This window comes from Rissa tridactyla, chromosome 15 (genome assembly GCF_028500815.1).
Source record: "Rissa tridactyla isolate bRisTri1 chromosome 15, bRisTri1.patW.cur.20221130, whole genome shotgun sequence".
Taxonomy (NCBI): Eukaryota; Metazoa; Chordata; class Aves; order Charadriiformes; family Laridae; genus Rissa; species Rissa tridactyla.
The window spans coordinates 6,344,976-6,360,558 of NC_071480.1; the positions used below are offsets into that span (position 1 = coordinate 6,344,976).

General features: G+C 56.3%; 2 protein-coding genes across 7 annotated transcripts in view; both read left to right on the forward strand.

Annotated features, from left to right (window-relative positions):
- Positions 1 to 15,583, forward strand: part of CD7 (CD7 molecule) — a 214,967-nt gene that overhangs the window by 134,005 nt on the left and 65,379 nt on the right. The window lies entirely within an intron of this gene.
- Positions 1 to 15,583, forward strand: part of SEPTIN9 (septin 9) — a 143,377-nt gene that overhangs the window by 94,529 nt on the left and 33,265 nt on the right. The window contains exon 1 of one of the 6 annotated variants that reach the window (XM_054221506.1): positions 8,680 to 8,848. The exons of 3 other annotated variants lie outside the window; for them this stretch is intronic. The gene's annotated coding sequence lies outside the window, so the exon portion shown is untranslated. Of the gene's footprint in view, positions 1 to 8,679; positions 8,849 to 10,344; positions 10,364 to 11,370; positions 11,510 to 15,583 lie in introns of those variants that run through there. 2 more of the 6 variants (XM_054221507.1, XM_054221505.1) reach the window with 2 other exon arrangements.

Here is a 15,583-nt window from a genome sequence, read left to right on the forward strand (position 1 = left end):
TTCTGCTGGGAAACAGTGCTGCCTGCCTTGGGGGGGGGGGCGCAGAGAACATTGTTGTGAGTTTCTGCTTTTCCTGCGCATTTTTAGATGCGCTAAATTACTTTTTCTCTTTTTTTTTTTATTGCCTGCGGCAATATTTATTTTGCTGCTCTGCAGCAGCGGGGACGGGATGGGTTTCACAAACTGCCTTTTCCCTCGACAAGCCCCTCCTTTGATTTCGCACTTCCAGCTGCCAGGCTTGGTTTTAAAACAGCTTGCACCGAGGCTGAAAATATTGGAAAGGCAGAGCAATGCCTTGCAGGAAACGGCTTAAGCTTCCTGCTCCCAAGATGGTGTGAGTGTTAAAACAGAACCGGAGAAATATTAGACATCCTACATCCGGCACGGCAGAGGAGGGCGACCCTGGGGTGATGTGATGGAAAGCCCGTGCTCCCCCCCTCTCCCCGCCAGGATCCCCACACCCCTGCCTTTCTAGGGGGAAAAAATGGGCAAATTGTTTCCTGCCCCACTGGGCTTTGCTGTGTTTTGGGTTTGTGGGAAGCGTGTGGGGAGAGCTGGTCAAAGCTGGGGGGCGACGTGTCAAGGTGAGTGAATTCCCAGCAGAAAATGAGAGTCGGGAAAGCGCTGGTTTGGATGAAATGGGCGCTACTAGTTTATCTGCCACCCTCCAGCCCGAAGTGAAAGGCGAAAGCCTAAAATAAGATGATCAGGATCTGAGTCAGTCCCGTTTGTTTGGGGCCGGAGCGGGACCTTCCGCGTTTGTCAGCGGAAACCACGTTGAGTTATTGGCTTAATCAGAAGCAACTTAAGTTTTCCAGCCTGGATAATTTCCCTCTTTGTGCTGGCTGAGCACCATCTACCTGGCCAGGCAGGGAATAGCAGCTGGCTGTTGGTCCAGGACGGAGATGCACAAGGGTAGAAGAGAAATGAGAGTATTTGTGTGCAGGCAGGGAGGAGGGGAGGGCAGCGGTTCTGCTGGTGGTGGTCCTCGCTGGAGCTCTCCGATGGGTGTCGCATCTTTGGATGTGATTCAGCTTGTTGGGGATTACTGTCCCATTATGGAAAGCTTCTCCAAACCCCAATATGTTGGCTTGGAGCATGGAGGTTTAGATATTTTTATTCAAAGTGTTATTAGTCGGCTCAAAAATACCTATGCCACGTGGCTGGGAGCCCTCAGCTGCAGCAGAGGGTTGAGGTGGGAGCTGCAGGCAGAGCAAGCGGAATACGGTTCAGGGCTTTTCTCTGTGGCACCTTGGGCTGGTCTGAGCTCGTGCACACTGGCTTCCTCCCGAGAATCATAAAATTGCTCATAACAGAAGGAAAATTAGACCTCTTAAGCCTGTGCCGGGACCTGAGTCACTTTGGGAGGTGGTGTTCCAGCTCCAGGAGCAGAAAGCAGAGCGTGTGGGTGTCCTCTCGGGTGGGTTCCCCGTGAATGGAGCATTATGCTGTGCTCCCAACCTCCTCCACCCTGGCTTTCCTCCTTCACCCCTTCTTTTCCTGCACCATTTCACCTGGGGCAGTGGGAGCTGCCCCAGGGGCGAGGATGGGGAAGGGGGTAAGTCCCATCCTCAGCAAGCCGCACGGTGCCTGGGCAGGTGGGCGACGCAGGGTGCTGCTGCTCACCTTTCACCGCGGCACATAACCCCACCGAACCCAGAGCCACGCAGCCTTTGGGGCCAGGGATTTGGCCAGGCACACACTGTTTGTTTTCCCAGGTTTTTTTTCCACAGGGCGCTTTTCCCCGGGAAAGCTTTGGCCGGCAAACTTGGGGGAGGGAAAGATGAGGCTGAGTTAAATCCCCAAAGTAGTTCCAGCTGGCTGAAAGCTGTGTGTGCAGCCCTGTGATACATCAGTGGTGCCCACTGCTCTTGCACAACGTGCTGGGGCTGGTTAGAGCTCGGGGGGGTGTGAGCCAGCCCTGGCCCCAGCATTGCTTTGTTTGGGCAGGACTATGGGAGGCAGGAGCAGAGGGACGGGCTGCAGGACCCAAGGGGCAGATGCTGTGGCTGTTTTGGGGCAAAAATACAGTTATTTGCCTCGGAGCCGTCCCCATTTGCTTATGCGGCTGCAATGCTGTGCAGGGACCAGGAGAGTGGTTGCACAGAATGGATGGGGGGGGAATGAAAAGGCTTTGCTGTCCCAAATGGTGCTGGGTAGAAGCTTGACCCACTCGCCCCGTCCCGGAGCAAAACCTCACGGATGGAGCTGGTGAAGCAGTTGCCCACACAGCATCCCCAGGTCCACGGGGCTCCTGGAGCCCTCGGGGAGGGTGGATGGGGATTGGGAATTCATTGGAAAAGGAAACATCCTTCCACAGAAGTGTCCTGGAGCCCTTCAGGCGGTTCAGCATCCCCGGCTTCTGCTGAACAGCTGTGGTGAAAATGTGGGTCTGCAGGAAGGAGCGAATGCCGCTGTGTAAATTGCCGTGCGGTTGATTTATTTTTCTTCTTCATGTTGGCTGACCCCCGGCGTCCCCCTCCCAGTGACTGCGGGCCGGCGCGTCCCAGCGCAGGACGTGCCCTCCTTCCCACGGCTCCTGCAGGGGGACACGGAGCCCCGGGGCCGCAGCAGTGGGAGAGGCACGGGAAGGTTTGGGAAGAGGTTGGGAAACGGCTCATTGAAAGGCTCCGAGGGCAGCGCTCGTCTCGCCGGACCGCAGGTCCGTAGGGAGGCCAAAGTTGATCGCTCAGCTTGTCTGAAATCTGAAATGAATGGGCAATTTGAGGCCCAAGGAGGGAGTTTTAGCAAGTTTCTGTGAGACCTTGTGATCCTGCCTTGCCCAGATGTTGTGGGTGGGATGGGACGGGGACGGCAGGGTCATCCATCCCGCATTGGGCAGAGTGGGGCTGTGCTGGACCTGCCACGGCCCCCGAGGGCTAAACCCAGCACCCAGCCATTGCCCTCGCCTTTGCAAAGACCAAGAGATCTTGGCCTGGCCAAGCTGTCAGAAGTTGGTGCTCCTCGGTCCTCAAACAGAAAACCTGCCAGATGAAAAGAGTAGAAACAGATATTTTCATGCCTTGACTTTGCATTCCTGTTTTTCCTGCCTTAGGCTTTACTTATTTCCTGGTCCTGACAACCTAGGGGCCTGTTAAAATGGTTATTTTAAGGACGCTTTCCAGAAGCCCCGGGGTCTGTGTGCTGGGGCTCTCGGAAGAGTCTGGTGGGACGTGGCTGCTGGTCCCAGTTCACCAGCACACGGGGCGAAGGAGGGGTGCTGAGCTGTGGGGTTTTAGACTCTTGTGGTAGATAAAGCAATACCTGGTGTGTAACCTCTCTCCTACTCACAGGGAACCCTGGCTGGATCCGAGGTGCTTCATGCGTCGTTTGGGTGGAGGTCTTGCCAGCAAATGAGTTACCAGGGCTGTAAAAGACCACAGGAGCATTGTGGTGGCTTCTTCTCCCAGCCCTTCTCTACAATGGGGTTGTTTCCTAAAATTCCCTTCCCTTATGTGATGGAGATGATTTATAATGGAGGTTGGAGGAACGTGAGTTGTTCCGTGTCCTGGCAGGACGTGGCTTTCCTTGGGCAGAAGGCTTTGCCTTGGTGAGGTTGGAGGCACGTCTGGTTTCCCCTTTGCTCTTTGTCTGAAAAATAAGCTTGCACTCCTTACTTGAGTGATCCCAAACTCTGGGTCTGGGGTCTGTTCTTGGAACCTTCAGTGATGCTTTTCTTCCAGGACCAAAAATGTGACTGATGGTTGGTGCCCCAAGAGCACTCCCGGTGCTCCAGGGACATGGGGTGACCTGGCCCCCCGGGTACATGCTGAGGTCGGCAGCTCTCTCTGCTCTCACCTACGAGAGGGTGCAGAAACAAGCACCATATCCTGCAGAACTGAAAACCTCAAACTTAACGTGGCCCGTGACCTTTAAGAGGCTGCGAGCGAAGCCACTGCCGTTATCTGCAGATCGCAGCCTGGGGAGGAGGCGGCTCTGAGCGGAGCTTGGGTTGCTGTGGGGCTGCTCTGGTTTCATGGGGTAATGGGGCTCAGCTCGGCAGCCGCTTTTTGCTGGCTGTGTTGGGACAAGGATTTGGGAAGCTGGTGGGAACCATGGCACCTGGTGCATCGGAGCTAGGGACACGTGTTGCTGTGGGTCAGCGGGTGCTGCCTCCCCTCCTCGGCTACTCGTGGGGGACCCTGGGGGACCTGCAGCATCGCCTAGCCATGTTCTCTAGTCCTTGTAGGAAATGGGGACAAGGCTGGGGTGTCTCTTGGTGTCATGCAGGTTTGTGTCCAGGGGAGTTGCTCTGAATACGTCCCATGGAAGGATCTCCTCCTTTTGGATCACAAAGCATGACCTGCTGTTACGACATTAGGTCTGTGGGGGCTGTAAAGCTAGGGATTAGGTCTAACAGAGCCAAACAGGAACAAGCGAACCCCAAAATCAAAACACAGGCCAAGCGTGCGTGGTAGGTCTGAAGAGATGTTTCTTTTACTCACGCCCCAAGCCAAGTTCTGCTTTCTTAGAGGTGACTGTCTCCCCAGCAGCTCCTGTGATGTCTCCTGATGATCCATTGAGAACTTACTCAGTAGCAACGACTAATTTGGGTGTCTCCACTACCCCCAGCAAGTGCAACCATCTGCCTTCCTGGCCTCCGTCACGCGTATGTGGACACCGTGCTCTTGGTCCTGAGCGCTGGTCTCGGTCTGCGTATACATAATGCCGTGTAGGGTGGAGTGGTGATGGTGAGACCTGGGTGCAGGTGCTGGGTGCATCGTTCCCCACTTGGTACGATTGTGGTGCAGGTCTGCCCCTGATCATCTCTAGTATCGGTGCTTCTCTCTATATATTGAAATCTCTGGGGGAAGTGTTACAGCTTAATTAAATTTAGTGCCTAAATACCTTTTAGGATGTATGTCTTGGCTCTTCCATGTCTCTGAACATAGCACTGCCCCATCACCCTGATGCTGGAAGAGCATCAAACCCCAAGATATGCCCTGTCATGGGGTGCGGGATGACGGGAGTAGCTGGAGCGAGGGAGGCAGGGGCTGGATGCCACGCTGGGGCCCTGGGACCTCTGGTGGAGTTAAGTGGCATTATTAGTCTTTAGAGAGTCTCAGGGCCTCTCTTGGTGTTGGGGTGGTGCTGGATGAAGACGCCCAGCACGAGCGTTTTGGACCTGGGGTAGAAGCTTGCATTGCAGGTCCAACACCATCGGTGGCTGCACCCAAAACCCAGCTGTCCTTCGGCAGAGCTTGGCTTGCCACGGCTTGCCCAAGTCCTGCTGCTGCCGGGAACACGCCGGGGCCAGGCCAGGGTTGCGTTCCCCTCACTGTGTGCATGTGGGCAGGGACAGAAATAGCGGAGCCTTTTCCAGGAGAGGACCGTACCTCTCCCCAGCTGCTTGTGCGTGGACTGTGGGCCATCACGCGCTTGTTCCCCTGGCCTGCTGCTTTTTAACACCTCTAGCTATAAAAGGACGGGCTTGGAAATATTGATGTGGCTTTTTACACGTCATGATGAAGCCCATCACAGGCAGACCTCACGTTACACCTCAACATGGCCAACTTGGTAGCTAATTTGCTGTAGACACCTTTTGTAATCAGTAGGAAGAGAAGTGTTTCTCCAAACAGCAGGTCCGGGTCTGCCGCCCCACCTTTCCTCTCTCTCTCTCTCTCTCTCCAGCAATTAGGCAGCTTGAATCCATCCAGCCCCTCATCCAAACTCCTCCTTGAGCTACAGGATGTCCTGTGAGATTACTGAGCGCTTGAATGAGGGGTTTTCTTAGCTTGGCGGAGGCTGAGCAGACCCCAGAGGGCTCCCGTGCCGGGGGAAGAGCCCATTGCCAAGTCGTAGGAGGAATTCCCACGTTCCCGTTCCTTCCCGCTGGCTGCCAAACGCTCGTCCTGTCTGCGAAAACTGATGTATTTGGTTGGATTTAACCTTTGCTCAAAGAAGTGAATAACAGAGATCTTTTACTTTTGGTTTCTGGGTGTAAATTCACGATTCAGCGATGGTTTTGTATGCACAACACGATTCTGCGGTGGGAAAAGCTGGAGGAGAGACAGAGAGAGACTTCACTTGGGTGAAGTCCTTTGTAGCAGGGACTTTCCGGGAGCCTGCAGGGAGATTACCCGTCCTTCCTGCTCTCACCAACCCCCCAGACCAGGCTTTAGGTGTCAGCCAGACCTTACCGTGTCAGTAGAAATGAAAAGGCAGCCTCGTGGGATTTCTCAAGCCTGCGATCGCTGCAGGTCCTGCCCGGACACACGGACACGCACACGCTCCCATGCTTTCCCTGCTGGCAGCGTGTCCCGCGCCAGCAGGTGGGGAGCGATGGAGTTTCAGGGAGGGGAAACGCTCTTTTTCGTCATTTCTTTTTCGCGCCTGTGTCAGAAGGCACAACTAGCACTGTGTTTTTTCTGCTCTGGACCCTCTTTTCACTCTGGTTTGTCTCGTGTGGTATGAGCCCTGGTGACACCAGTGCTAGTGATTACCACCAGTCACGTAATCAGCAGCACCCAGTGCTGTCAAAGCGATGTGTGACCCACAGCCTGTGTGGTTAAGTATTAAGTATGGGGATGAGCTGGTTTGGGGAACCTGAGAATGACCCAAACTTCAGTTTCAAGCTCCCTGACCCAGGCAAAGAAAAGAGAAAACCGTCAGGTGCTGGGGCTGCCTGAATCCATTTTTGGAGGACGTCAGCCACAGCCCAAATGTGGGATCAACAGCAAGGGTGCAGAGAAGAGAGAGAAACCCATGGTGAGGTTTCTGGGCTTCTCGTGGTTCTGCCATGCTGAAGATGCCCCAGCAAATTCCCTCCTGATTTGGACCTCGGTATTTGCCTGTTCAGCCTCTCCGTGCTCACAGAGCCATGGTCGCTGGGTACAAAGCCACAGAGAGACTTGGCCACCAAATGCTGCTCCGTGGCCACTCGGCGCAGCGAGGTGCTCGCCCTCCTCAAGCAAGCGTTGAGTTGTGTCACGCTGGAGACGGACAGGCCACCGGTCCCAGCTCCCCTCGCCGTGAGCAGATGCCCCCCGTCCCCTTGCACCCAGGAAAGGGCCAGGAGAAGTCGCCCTGATGGAGGCCAGCTGTACGGCAGGGCGGTGCGTGGCCTCCAAAAAGCTGGAATGATCCTGCCTCCAACGTGATAGGATTTGGTTCTAATTAAATGGACGCTTGTGGAGGTGACCCTGGGAAGCTCCTCCCAGCGGGCAGCCTGCAGGGGTGGGGAGAAGCTGCTGATGGAGTGAGGCGCTTGGTTTGGGGGGGTTTGCTTTGGAGTGGGCTTGGAGTGGGACCCTGGGAAAGCAGCACAGAGAGGTCGAACCTTACGAGTGTTTGCTGTTCCTCTGCCAGCAATTCCCTCCTGGAGCTGGAGCTCCAGGGGAGCAGCAGAGGCAGGGGCAAAACTGAAAGCTTTTTTGCTATGGACGCATGGAAATCGGAGGCTTGTGACCTACCGAAGAACAGAAATTGGTGTAATTGCCCCCAAAATGGCAAGCTGTTGATTATAAGAAGCGCAGCCCATGGCATCGCAGCCAGCCCAGGGGTTATGACCGGTGCCATAACCCCACAGGCTTTTTTTTTTTTTTCTTTTTTTTTTTTTTGACATATCTGTGTAAATCTCCGCTTTCCCATTAGCGCCTGCCCTCAGCACTCCCTGAAAATTGCCCAAAAAATTCCATCTTGGTGCAATTTAGGATGCGCTCCAGCCTGCCCCGAGAACATCTGGTATCTGTGCATCGGGTGATATTAATCACAGCACGAACGCGGCCAAGTGTTAAACGGCAGAGCCCTCCCACCTCCCCCCCCACCACCCCCAGCAAATGAAGGTTGTTTCAATGTTCCAGCAATAAAATTAACCTAGCAGCCCGGGCAGGCGGTGATCTGGCAGGAACAACTGCTGTGTGGGATGAAGGGATGAAGAATGCTCTTAAATGGGCCAAGAAACCATGTGGTCCTATGACTTTTTGAAATCCCTGCGGTGTTTGAAGCTATTTTCTAGTCCTCCTCGTCTTCGGAATCCACGGCCGTTCCTGCTGCGTCTGCAACTCTCCCCCGGTATTCTGAGAGCTGAGGCTGTTGTTGTTTTGGGTGTAAATGCTGCTCCCTGTTTCCAGGAAGGTAAACACCCCTCCCTCGCCCTGCTTTGCTGTAGAGATATCAAAGTGCTCCGCCAAGGGGGAGAGCTGCTGTTTCTGTTTTGCAGATGGAGGAACGGAGTTACGGGGGCTGCTGAGAAACCCATGAGAATCTGCTCGCTCGGAGGGTGTTTGTGTTTTTGCTCCAGGTCACTTAGTGGCTTCCTTTCAAGTTGGGCAACGAGCAGGGCTGGCACGGGGAGTATTTTCATTCCCCTTTTCCTCGGGTGACCGCACGCCAGACAGCGGGCAAACCCCCATCAGCACCGTGCTATTCACGTCGCCCCCAAAGGAGAGCTCAGATTTGCCCCGAGCTCCCCAGTTTGTGGCTGAGTTTGAATGAAAAAAAAAAAAAATCAACAAAAAAAGGCAGAAAAAAAAATCAAAACTATGTCTCAAGTGCATTTGGCGCCTTAACCACCGAGGCTGCCGCGCTTTCAAGGGAGGCAGCCCCAGCGCTGCTGCATGGGAGGGACGGGAGGGGGGATAACTCTTGTGTGGTGCCTTTGATGTTGGAGGCTTTTTACCCGCGTTACCCGGGGAGAAACTCGAGTGCTTTTCATGTCTGGTGGTGAGGGAAGGCGGAGAGCCAGGAGGGGTTTGCTTCGCGAGACCTTTACGAAGGGAATTGAGCAGAACTTTGCAGAAGTTGGGGGGAGACTCGCTGGGGCGGCAGCTGAAGTAGCTGCTGAAGCATCCTTGGCTCTTGCGGACGCCGGGCAGCGTGTGTTGTCCTCCTCGTAATCCTGGGCTGAGTAAGTCTCTCTGCCTGAGCTTTCCCTGGCCTCGGGGAAGAAAAAGCGGTGGCAAGGGCTGTGCTGGGGTCTCCAGAGGGAAGCCGTGGAGCAGGCAAGCTGGAGGCTGGCCATGCGATGAGTACAAGGGAGGTTGAAGGGTAAGAAGGGGAAAAATAGAGTCGTGACTTAGCAAGGGGAAAATACCAGGGGCATGATGCAGGCATCGGTGCAGGGAAACGCTTTGTCAGGGCCTGTGCTAAGGGAGGAGGCAGAGCCGGCTGTGCCGCCCACTCGGGTTCACCGAGGGATGGGGATGTGCCGGGCTGCGTCTTGGGGCTGGAGCAGGCGGGGAGCGGGAGAGGGGAGTCACAGTGGCAAGTGCTGGGTCCTGGGGGTGAAGTGAGGTAGCAGCAACCCTGGTGTGATCCAGGCGATGGGGGGTCCGTGGGGTGTCAGCTCCCAGCGGGCTGGGACCCTGCTGCAGGCAAACTGCCCTTGCTCAACTCCCATAGCCCCGTGGGGAAAAGGGACCCTGGTTGCTGGCGATGGCTGGGCAAGGGTCCACACTGAATTTGGGAGCCCTGCCCCAGCCAGAGGGTACAGGTGTGGTTGCGGCACCTGTGCAGGCAGTGGGAAGGGGCTGCTGCAGCCTGGCCTGCCGGGCAGACGTGTGGCTGTGTCGGCTTTGCTGGAGATGCTCTTGCGTTACTTCCCCTGGGAAGCACATTTCTGTAGCATCGTGGGGAGCGTGTCTGGTGACATAATGGAGGGCTGACAGCCCGTGGTTGTCTCTCTCCTTGCTTTCTGCTCTGGAAGTTGGTTGTGAACTGATGGGCAAGGATCCTCCTGGTGTTTGATGGCCCCTTGTCCTGATGACCACTGGGGATGCCCATTGGGCATCCTTGGGGGTGCTGGTGGGTGGTGCAGGGCTCCAGGCCAACGAGGCAGTGGGGGAACCCTCCTCTCGCTGACCCTTTTCTGTAGCTCTCAGTGCCCATGTGGGAAATGGTCCCCAAAACCATCCTCCTGCTCTCCCCTCCTCCCCCGCATCCTGCCCCAGCGCACACTCAGCCCTCCCAAACCTGAGCTGCAGCCTGTCCCCAGGGCACATGGGGGATGCACCGTGGGGTGTGATGGAGGCACCTGAAGCCCTGGGGACACAACCTCCCCCCCCCCCCCCCCAAAAAAAAAAAAAAAAAGCAGGGGGCTGAGGATGCCCAGCTGCCTGCCAGGGGAGGGCTGATCCCTTCCAGGGAGGGGACATGTTCGGGCTCTTGCCTCCGGGACCCCCCAGCCCCGTGGGGGGGGGCGGCGGCCGCTCCTCGCTGTCCCCAGCAAGGCGGCGGGTGCCCAGGAGGAGCGGGACTCGCCTCCCCCCGCCCCGACAGCGTCTCTTTTTTTTTTCTTTTTTTTTTTTTTTTTTTTTTCTCCTCCCCGGCTTTTCTCTTTAATTGGCTCTTTTGAACCAGCCCCGTCCAACCCCCTCCCTCCCCCCGCCGCCTCCGGCCCCGCGCGGGAGCTGCGGCCGCCCGGGTGAGTGCGGGGGGACCCCGGGGCTGGGGAGGTCCGCGGGGCCGGGGGGGGGTCCCGGGGTGGGGGGGGGGGCGCGGGGGCGGGAGGGGGAGAAGCGGCGGCCGGTCGGGCAGCGGCTGGGGGCTCCGGAGGAGGCGGGCTCTCGGCGGGGCCGGGGCCGGCAGCCGGGTCCCGCCGCGCTCCGCTCTGCCGTGGGTGTGCGGGGACACCGCGGTCCCCTCGGGCAGTTCGGTTCCGGGCCGTGTCGGAGCATCGTAGCGGTGCGAACCAATGCAGGCCGGCAGTGGGAAACTTGATTTCCACCCCCCGCTCCTTTATTTTTTATCTTTTTTTTTTTTTTTTTTTTTTTTTTTAAATTTTAGTGGCACCTCCTTATTCTTCTCTCGTCACTCATGACGGCTGTTTGCACAGCAATCGTGGAGGATTGAGAATGCGGGTGTTTAAGTGACACAGTGGGAACCCTCAGGACGTGCTCAGTGCGTGGTTTTTCTCGTATGCCTCAGTCCGGCAGAGGCTGGGGGTCCCGGGCAGGGGCACCCCTGGCCGTGCGCAGTGTGCGTGCCAAAATCCCTCTTTTTCCTTCGTATCCTGATGATCTGCTGTCACCCGGCACCTTTGCACCCCTCGGAGGTAGACAGGGAGGGAGGTTTCCCCTGCTGGTCCTGCCTGCGGGCAGCCTCTGCGCGGGGAAAGGCTTCGTGCCAGAGGATTTCGTCCCATGCTTTTTATATCCATCCCTGGTGTGACCACACTTCATTCAGGGAAGAAGCATCCGGGATGGATCTGAGCTGACGTATTCAGGGCCGTGACTATCTCCTGCTCTGCGAGGGCAGATAGAGGCCAGGGGAGCAGCTGGGCTCCAATGGGGCTGATATTGTTGCCTAATACCGTGGCTTTCAGCAATACACTGGGCTGTCTATATAGGGTTTCTATGAGGTTTTGTAGTTTAGGGCCAAAGGGCACTGACAGAGCCTTGTGTCTGCCCTTCCATAAATCACAGGTCACTCCATCTCACTCCCAAACCCCTCTTTGGAGCATCCAGCCCTCTGTGAGCTGAGCAGCCGCGTGCCCTGCACAGCTTTCAAGGGTGGACTTCCACGAACGCAGGGACCAGAGGAACACAAGAACATCCGACTGTAGCACCAGGCAAGTTTGGGGTTAAATATCACTTGTGTGAAGTAAGTTGCTTAATTCTATTGAATTCCGGGCGCCCTGGATGCTGGGTGCGGCAGATGGAGCAGACCAGTGGTGCAGCTCTAGGGTGGGAAGAGATGTTACCCTGCTGGTGGAGATGTGCTGGCTGAGGGTCCTGGGCTCCCCGGCACTAACGACCGTTGGTTTGATTGAATTCCCCTGCGAGATAATGTGGGCCTGGGCTGGGTGATGGGAGATTTGCATGTGCAGGCAACGCTCGATCGAGCTTTGGTTTTGAGATGAGTAGCAGCTCAGGCACCACTCTGTAAAAAAAAAAAACAAACTAGCAAGAATTGCGATTACATGCGAACCACTAAGTGCCATTGCCCTGTCCGGGTGTGATTCCAGATTGCAGGATACAGCATCCAGGAGGGGTACAGCCATCCAGGGTGTGTGCCCTGCTTACAGCCCTGCTGTAAGGGCATCCTGAGTGCAGATAAGGATGTGTCGGGGTAGAAAAAATACGTTTTGGAGTACCTGGAGGACTGCGATAGCCCTGGGAGCTGTGACCCCTCCATGCTTTTGTAGTTGCAGTCCGTGATTTTCCGTGTTGAGAGTGAAATACCTGTGTGGCTGCGGGGCTCGTGGGTAACTCGATGGTGGTGGGTTGAATGTGTTTGACCTCACAGCCGTTAAGCACGTATATCCTCACTAGTATGTGCTAGCCGTAGCTCGAGGTATGCAGATGCGGTGGGGTCTAATGGCTCGGTGGCTAATAATCTGGTAGTGGCAGTTCCTGGACGCCTCTCCGTGGGGAATCCAGACTTCCCCTCTCTGAGCACAGTGGAATTTTTATAGCCTGTGGTTTTAAATGCTGTGATTTCCGTATGGTTGTGATGCCGCATCCAGCCCTATCAAGGCTACGCTGGGGCTGGGCGAAACCTGTGCTGGAGATGTTGGTCCTTGGATAACGTGTCCGAGCTTCACTCCGGTACGAGGGAAAGGGAAGGACGGGTCTCCTGGGGGTACGCCTGCTGGTGCTGTGGCTCTGTGTCTGAACACAACTATATTTTGTTTATCTCTAAAACTTGGTAGGTGCTTTGTGGAGAAGTGTACAGTAAAGCTAGCTCGTTTGTTAAAAAATAATAACAAAAACTGGCCTGAAAGAGTTAATGTTGCACATACAGCTCAGTGGCATCCTAGAAGTGCCTGTCCAAAAATCCCATGAGGAGTGGGCATGTGGAATTTCAAGGTAACAGGAGAGCATGGGGCTGTGGCGGTGGGAAGGAGCCGTGGCAGAGGGGCCAGGCTGGCGAACCCCTTTTGCTCTAAGGGTGTAGTTGTCGGGGACACAGCACCATGGGACCTGTGCCCGGGTGTCAGCTGGGAGACGAAGGCAAAGACTATTTGTCCGCGTCCGTAGCGGGTGTGAGCACCGTCTGCTTCCCAGCAGCATCCCTGGCTTTGCTCCCTGAGGTTCCTGTCCTGGTTGCAGAAAAAGGCAGAGCTCTGCCATTAACACCCTGAAATTCTCTGCCTCATGCCAGCTCACCCTCATCATCCCGAAACGTGGTCCCCAAAATGCCGGGCAGTGTTGGGATCCCTCGTGGGTCCCTTCCCGTACGCCCTAATTGCCATTGCATTAGGCCAAGCATCACCCGGTGGGAATTTGGCAGTGACGCTTTCTCCGGTTGCTGCTAAATCACACGAGAACTGGTGATGAAGTCTGGTTGCTCTGGGGTTGCTTTGGGGCCATCAGACCTCGCCAGGCTGAGATGGCTGCATCCCCCCGTGTCCCGCTGCAGTGACGCCGCCTGGGTCCAGCCACCTCCACCCGGCTCTCCCTTCTCACCAACTTGTGGAAAAGTGATTTCTCTTGCAGTTTTCTGGCCCTCTCCCAAACTGGGTTAACACTTGCTGCGGATGCAAAACTTGCTGGAGGGGCCCGGCCAAGCCGGGCTGTAAAAGCCACATTTTCTTTGGGAATCGGATTAAGGCCCCTTCTTCTGCGCTGGGCGGACGCTGGTGACATGAAGTCTCTCTTTGTCCTGGATGGTATTTCTGGCTCAGCTGCAGTGGGTTAACCCTTTCTCATCCCACACAGTGCTGGTGATGAATGGCCCTTTGCTAAGCAACGGGGACCTTTTGCTTGGTGGCTCTGGGTGGAAGGGGTGGCACTGCGGGCTGTGTCCTCCCCCTGCAAAGCCGGGGACTGAAATGGCAAAGCTTTGGTGCTTGGGTAGGGGACGGTGTTGGCATGTGTGTGGGACAGGGACCTGCCCTAATGCTGCTTTCTGCTGCTGCCTTTCTTTTTCTTTATATCTCTTTATTCCCCCAGATAAACTGGTGGAAGGGGAGATGCGCCCCAGTCCTGCACTGGGACCAGAGCCCTCTCCGTGCTGGGACGGCTCCAGGCTGCCTAGGTGGCACAGACGGACATGAGTGGGACAGGGAGGGGACAAAAGTCACAGCCATCGAGTGCAGAGGCTGGGCCAGCTGGCGAGAGCTGGAGGGCTGCCTGTGTGCTCCTTGGAGAGCAATTACAGCGTCGTGGTGCTCCCTGGGGCGATGGTGCCCAGCTGGGTGCTGGCAGGGGCTGGGGCAGGAGCATCCTTTTGTCCGGAGAGCTGGAGGACTTAATTCCCAGGCTGCAGCAGGGCGGTTGCAGGCAGAAAGCGCCCGTTCGGCTCCAGGGAAGCCCTTGGCTCTCTTGCCCAGGGTCCGAGGAGGCGGCTTGGTTTGGTACTTGGTGTTTGGCTCTAATCTGCCGTGTCCGAGCAGAAATGAAGGAGATCTCATGGCCGTGCCCTGGGGACTGGTGGCTGTCAGCATCTCATGCCCACGCTCAGGCCTTGGGTCCATTTTGCCTTTTTTCCTCCACTGTGCCGTGTTACTGCATCGCCTTGGATTCGTCCGCATTGCGCTCAGCCTCAGCTTGGCTTATTTATTTATGCAAAAGCCAAACGGCAGCAGGGACCATCCCTTTCTGGTGGCCTGGCAGAGCTGGCAGGGGTGCTCAGCGGCGGCTCCTTGCAGCATGGATCTGTGCTGTTATCAGGGCGGCTCCTGATAAGAGCAGAGCAGGGATTTCCCTATGGGGGGGTCCTGGACCGTGTCAGCGTCCCCAGGCGGAGCTCGCCAGGCCTCCTGGCAGCAGTGGGCCTGCAGACCACGACTCTGAATTCTCCCCGTGCCCTTCTGCTCTGCTGAGTGTTAGGATGCGATCGCCCCAAGGCTGATGGACGGGTGCCGCCATCTCCCAGACCTGACCCCAGGAGCAGATGGGGATCGAGTGGGACTCGCTCACGCGCCAAGAGCTGTGGGGAAGCAACGCTCTTCCCTCCCACCCGTCCTCCTCCTCCCCCTCGTCCTCCTGACCTTTCCCCATCAAAATACAAAGCACTATTCTTCCTAGAAAAGCACCTCCATCAGAGGAGACAGCTGGCCTGCAAGCAGCTTGCTGGGGATGGGTTGCTATTAATTAAGCTGCAGGAGACAGCCCGGCAGCTTGGCAGCTTGAATGGAGCTGGAGCAAAGGAGTTTCCCTTCTTTTCAAGGTTAGGGTGCCCTAAATTCTTTCTTCTTTACCTCCAAAGGGAATTTATAGGTTTAAAAGGGGAAGCACACAAAGGATGGAGAAACGCCCTTTACGGGCAGCTTGCACAGACGCGCATCCATGGCGCTGCTGGCGATGAGCCTGGGTGTGCGCAGGGTCTGCAGGGACCCTTAGGACACCCCAGCACCCACGTTGCAGCTTGGTCATAGCAGGTGGATACCATGACCCCCGGGGATGTCACTGCCTGGGAAGTGCTGGAGCGTCGCCCCATCTAGGTGCCTGAGCATCACCCCATCTCAGGAGGAAGTGCCGCTTTGGGGCAAAATAGAGTTTAAACTACTTGAACGAGTTTGCTTGAGCTGTGGGGTGACCCGAATTTTTCACTCCATACCATTCCCCCTGTGCAAAGGTCATCTATTTTACCAAACTTATCCTCATCCCCTGCTGCTGAGTCCACTTTGACCATGGTGAGAGAAACAGGCAGCGGTGAGAAGTGCTGGACCCCGGCGAGGTGCCCCTTGGCATGTGAG